Source organism: Myotis nattereri (genome assembly GCF_964212035.1).
Source record: "Myotis nattereri genome assembly, chromosome: 15".
NCBI lineage: Eukaryota > Metazoa > Chordata > Mammalia > Chiroptera > Vespertilionidae > Myotis > Myotis nattereri.
The window spans coordinates 57,935,743-57,941,742 of record NC_138090.1 but is presented as its reverse complement, the minus strand read 5'-3'; the positions used below and the strand labels follow the sequence as shown (position 1 = coordinate 57,941,742).

At 49.7% G+C, this 6,000-nt stretch overlaps 1 pseudogene across 1 annotated transcript; it reads right to left on the bottom strand.

The window, feature by feature from the left end:
• Window positions 1–1,981: 1,981 nt before the first annotated feature.
• Window positions 1,982–2,414, bottom strand: LOC308530570 (cysteine-rich protein 1-like; annotated as a pseudogene). The gene has a single exon. The product of its transcript is annotated as a cysteine-rich protein 1-like (transcript).
• Window positions 2,415–6,000: the final 3,586 nt, after the last annotated feature.

The window sequence follows — 6,000 nt, the reverse complement described above, 5'->3', positions numbered from 1 at the left end:
TTAGAGATATTGGCCTAGACAAAGCCATCTTAAGAACAATAAGTTTCTGGTAGGAACTCCTAGTTATCAGAAACCACGTCTGTCCTGTGGTTTGGTCAGCAGCTAAAGATAATTATCTCATACCCTGAAGCAACTACCGCCACAACCGGAGCCTGCTACAACCCTGTTGATAAGCTAATAGGCTTCTCCACCCACCCCCCATCCCTAAAACTATATATTCTGCCGCTGGAAGAATAAAATTTGAGGCTTGATCAGGATCTTGTCTTGCCTCCATTTCTTCGCGTCTCCTATCCTCTCATTCCCTTACAGGAATCGTCACGGTACCCACGTTGCATGCCCCGCGGGTCGGGGCACCCTGCACTACAAATACACATGTTCTCCTGTGCCTCTCGACACCACTTGCTGTAGGCCTTTGCCCGTCCTAAAGGCAACTTTTAGAAGCAGGAACCAGTGCCTGTTCATTCATGAACTTTCTGAATCCAGCACAGTTCCATCCAGAACAAAGTCACTAACTGTGTGTGAAATAAACTGATGAAACACAACACATCTTTCACAATCAGAACATGGGGGCATCCGAGCTCTTCTTCTTTTCACTCCGTTTTGCAAATAGATGATAGAAAAATAGGTACAAGAACAACATTGGGTCTTTCCGTCTCTAAAACAGTCATTCAGAATGGGCATATGGCCCCTTGGAATGGACATATTGACAAGACCATTAGACGATTAGGAAACTTCCTCATCAGGAACCTCGACAAGAGCCCTTATGTCTCTGTCTGTCTGTCTGTCTGTCTGTGGTGCTGACATAAATCCAGGTGCAAAGACCTGGGCCTGCTTCCAAACCAGGGGGAGCCAAGTCCAAATGGAGGACCAAGGTTTGTGTATCTCATGGTCTCTGATACACTTCCCTCTCACCCAGGATCTCATGGCACTCACTGGGCACTGAGACAAGAGCACCACCGTTGGAGGGTGTGGAAGAAACGGGAAATCCACTCACCACCTCCCAGCTCACCTACTTTTAAAGAGAAACATCTTTTTACAACGTCCCCTGAGCCACGTGGGCACCCTCTCTACTCTGTTGGGTGCTTCAGCATTCCCCACAGTTGTCTTAGAACTGATCCCAGCGTCGCAATTCTTCAAACCAGCTGCTTCTGTAGGTTTCTCTTTAGATGGGAAAGAAAATTGCATGAATTATGATGTGGAACTCTCATACAAAGGGAGTCATTTAAAAAATGATGGCATTTCCATGTGAAGAATGGGAACCTCATTCCCTACAATGACTGAGGGCTTGGGTGGGTGACCTGAAACTCTCAGAAGCAACCATTGAGCCACACCTTCATACTCGGGTTTTCCCACATCAACCCAATCCTGACACAGCACCTCGGGACCAGGGGAAATCTGCCAGTTGGGATATTGTTTTCTCTGGGTCTCAGCTGACTCGTGAGGAGCCAGCCCACAGTCATGGAGCTGATGACGCCCAAGCAGGGGCCCTGTGCACATTGGAAGGTGGGCTCTCTAGCTCAGGTCAGGAGGGGCAAACCCCCACCCCCAGCCTCGCATTGAAACACCACACATTTCCAAGTGGCTCAGCACCTCTGCTGAGTATCTCTCAGGGGGTGAAGGAAAGCTTTGCACAATCAAGTCCTCATTCACATTAAAAATGTTGGTGTCCCCTGTGCCCAAACCTCCACAAACAGGAAGGATCGGGTTTGAGTAGTCACGCCTTGATTTGTTGAATACATCTTGTCCAGGTTGCAATGATTAACCTCTCTCTTCATGCCCAGCTTTCTCTACCATTTGTTTCCATTTCCAGTGTGGAAGGAAATGGAAAATTCTCCAGGATGCGATGCTCCGCTGTTTGGGTGTAGATGTGCACACACGTTTTAAACAGAGATACTGTGAACATTCATGAATTGGAATTCTCACGATGACTACGGAAGACAAGTGCTGGGCGTTTTCAGTAAAATCTGATACCTTTTGGGGGGAGGATAGGAGCAGATTTCACACTTTCCAGTTTTATTTTATTTTATTTTTTTATTATTTATTGTATTTTTTTTCCCCAGCTTGGTTTATTGAGTGCGTGGGGTCTGTGGAGCCCCAGGAGTTACGGCTGGGCATCAGCCTGGAGGGACAGCAGTCCAGGTCCAGGGGGCAGCCAGAGGTTGGGTTTTCCACAACCTGGGTCTACTTGAAGGTGTGACTCTCAGAGCCACCTCGACCAAAGCCTTTGGGTCCGAACATGGCGGGGAAGCAGGGGTGGTTGCAGTAAGGCTTGCCTTCATGCTCGGCATGGCCTCCCGAGGTCAGGGTCTTCCCGCACTTCTCACACTTGAGGCAGGGCTGGTGCCAGTCCTTCCCTGGGACGTCACCCGCTCCGCGAAGTACACCTCCTTCTGGCACTTGGGGCACTTGGGCATGGCGGCGGCGGCGGCGGCGGCGGCGGCAGAGCGGGCGGACAGACGGCGGGAACCGGGAGGCGCGCAGACTGTCCAGTTTTATTTTAAATCTGTTCTTCTGGATCTGACACAGAGACAGACAAGGAGACAGAGAAACAATCAGGTGATGGGGGTGCCCTTACCAGGAATCAAGGGAACTTCTTCGTTCATAGGTCAGCACTCAGCCATTGAGCCTCGCTTGCTGGGCTGTGTGTTGCTATTTGGATGACCCGTTTCTACGGAGACAATGCGGCCCTGGCTGGGTGGATTACCATTATCCCCCCCCCCATGCCAGGGGGAGGAGAACCTTTACCTTGCTGGTGTTCTCATGCTGCTTGGAGCATCAGGCCTGCTTCCATCATCACAGCAGGTGGGAGCTGTGCCATCAGTACAAGCCTATTTCTATCTTCTGCCTAGTGCTTCATAACATAGAATGAAGGGAAAACCAGGCAGATTGCCTCGACAATGGGGACCAGTCATTTAGCAAACATTCTGCTTTGGTGACAACACATGACCCCCAAAACTTCCTTGGGCAGCAATACACACTCATACTTACCAAGTTGCTAAACATTTGCCAAGTAAAACACTCACCCTTACAAAGTTTTTAACATGCTCACTTAATTACACTTAGGAAGGCAACTTTGTACAACAAATGTCATTTTCTAAAATAAAATCCATGTATAATACAAATGTATAATACATCAAACAGATGACTGCTGGCTCGGATTTATTTTTCATACACATAATAACCACATAGAATAAGTTTGAGATCACTTTGCAAACAACTGCTGTGTGAATGGATGTACAAAGGGCTCTTGGGTCTTGGGCAGAGTCACCATGAAGTAGGGGCTGTGTGTAGAAATGCAATACAGGGTTCTGGAGTCAAAAACCACTGAGAACGTACCTCCAGGAGGATACAAGGAACCAGCATGTGGCCACAGGTTCCCGGATGTCAACCTCTACAGGCCACTGCGGCCTCGATTATCTGTCTGTCCCTTGGTCTGTGTGTCCCTCGGTCACCGACACCAGCTGAGTCTGCTCGCATCGTCTCATTGTGGGTGACTCTGGCAGCAGCGACACAGGCAGGACAGGGGAGCACGTGCAGGACCCTCCTCTGTCCATTCCCCGCCTCCTTCACGCCTCGCTTTCCCCTGCTCCTCCCCGCCTCGCTCACCGAGATCCTCGCCCCTAACGTGGTGGCTTGGGAGACCCTGCAAGGACCGCGCTAGAGTGGCCTCCTCGTGTTCTGTCAGGACCTTGACAGCTGAGGGACACTCGGACATTTTATTTTTATCTTATACACACATCGCAAGGAAAAACATCAGCGTAGCCGAATGCTCTGCTCATCATGGTGCCTTTCTTTAGGGGTATGCTGCTTTTTCACAGCCTCCAAATCTTTTCCATCTTTGTACTTTTTTCTTGTGTACGTTTTTGTTAATTCTTACCACAGGATATGCTTTTTACAGAGAGAGGGAGGGAGGGAGGGAGGGAGGGAGGGAGGAAGGGAGGGAGGGGAAAGAGAAGAAACAAAAAGCAAACATGAATATGCAAGAGACACATGGATCTTTGGCTCCCACAGGAGCCCAGACCGGGGCTGGCCATAAAACCTGCGTCCCAGGTATGTGCTCTGGACCAGGAATCCCACCAGAGACCATTCCCTGGGCATCCGAAGGTCTAACCAGCGAACAACACTGGCCAGGGCTATTCCTTACGCTTAGCAGATGAGAACACATGTCACTCTTTCTTCTGGCAGAAGGCAGCCAATCTAGGATGATCACTCATCATTGATCTTTCTCTCTGAAATAGCACAAATGTATCTTTCTAAAAAACCAACTGTGGCCCTGGCCAGTGTGCCTCAGTGGGGAGAATGTCAGCCTGCAAATTGAAGGGTCCCTGGTTCGGTTCCAGGGCAGGGCACATGCCCGGGTTGCGGGCTCAATACCCAGTGGGGATGGGGGGGATACAGGAGGTAGAGGATCCATGATTCTCTCTCATCATTGATGTTTCCATCTCTCTCCCTCTCCCTTCATCTCTGAACTCAATAAAAATATATTTTTAAAAAACACACTGGGTTTCAACACAAAAGTTTAAGTTGAATTTTTTTCTCGTGGTACTACCATGTTCCCATGATAACCTGCATCTGGAGGTGCCATCAACAACAGCCTCCCTGGTACTGGCGGCATCAATAATGGCAGCCTGCAGGGGAGGGACTGCCTCAGGAATGCCCTACAGAGGCCGCTGAGTCTAGTGGGAATAACACCTTCTCCCGATACCCCTGCACCTCACTGCACAGACTGGCTGCCTCCATAATGGTGTCATCCAAGGCTCTGGCTGCCGCAATCACAATGGCCGCGGCTGACTGGCTGCCTCAGGAAAGGAGACCGGTGCGGTACTGGCTGCCTTGGTACCTTGGTACTGACTGCTCCAATCATGGCAGCCTCTAGGTTACGGACTGAATTAGTGAACGCACAGCTTCCCCATGTCACTGCAGAAGCCGAGGCCTCCCTTTGCAGGGCTGGGACAGGAAGGGGTGCAAAAGCCAGACCCGTGACCTCAGTCCATCCAGGGAAGGAATAATTGCACCCTGGACAGCCTCGGTGATTTTGTAGGGTTTTCTGTGGATTTTTTTTTTGTTTGTTTGTTTGTTTGTGGGTTTTTGGGTAGAATTTTTCATCAAATTCACAGGACATTAGCTAACATTTCAGCACCACGGACAGAAGCACAAGGTGTTATTCTGTAAATGGCCACATGAGGGACGCAGAGGATCGTTTTCGCAAAGGAATTGGCTGACAGCTTCCTTTTTTTTTTTTTTTTTTTTTTTTAATATATTTTATTGAGTTTTTACAGAGAGGAAAGGAGAGAGATAGAGAGTTAGAAACATCGATGAGAGAGAAACATCGACCAGCTGCCTCCTGCACACTCCCCACTGGGGATGTGCCCACAACCAAGGTACATGCCCTTGACCGGAATCGAACCTGGGACCTTTCAGTCCGCAGGCCGACGCTCTATCCACAGAGCCAAACCAGTTTCGGCGACAGCTTCCTTTAAGGCAGTGGTTCTCAACCTTCCTAATGCCGCCACCCTTGAATACAGTTCCTCATGTTGTGCTGATCCCCAACCATGAAATTTTTTCGTTGCTACTTCATCACTGTAATGTTGCTACTGTTATGAATCGTCATGTAAATGTCTGATATGCAGGATGTATTTTCATTGTTACACACTGAACATAATTAAAGCGTAGTGATTCATCACAAAAACAATATGTAATTATACATGTGTTTTCCAATGGTCTTAAGCGACCCCTGTGAGAGGGTCGTTCGACCCCCAAAGGGGTCGCGACCCACAGGTTCAGAACCGCTGGTCTAGTGGGAATCCCTGTTTCCCAGAACGCAACTCCCCGCCTACCGCCTGGTCCTCTCACATGCGCCTGGAAGACAGTCCGGGACCTAAATACCGTCGGGTGGAACAGAGACTCGATCAGGCGGCAGGAAGGCCGCGTCAGCCCAACACCTGCTCCGGCTGGGGGCTCCCGGCTCCCGGGGTCCCTCCGATACGCAGCGGGAATCCA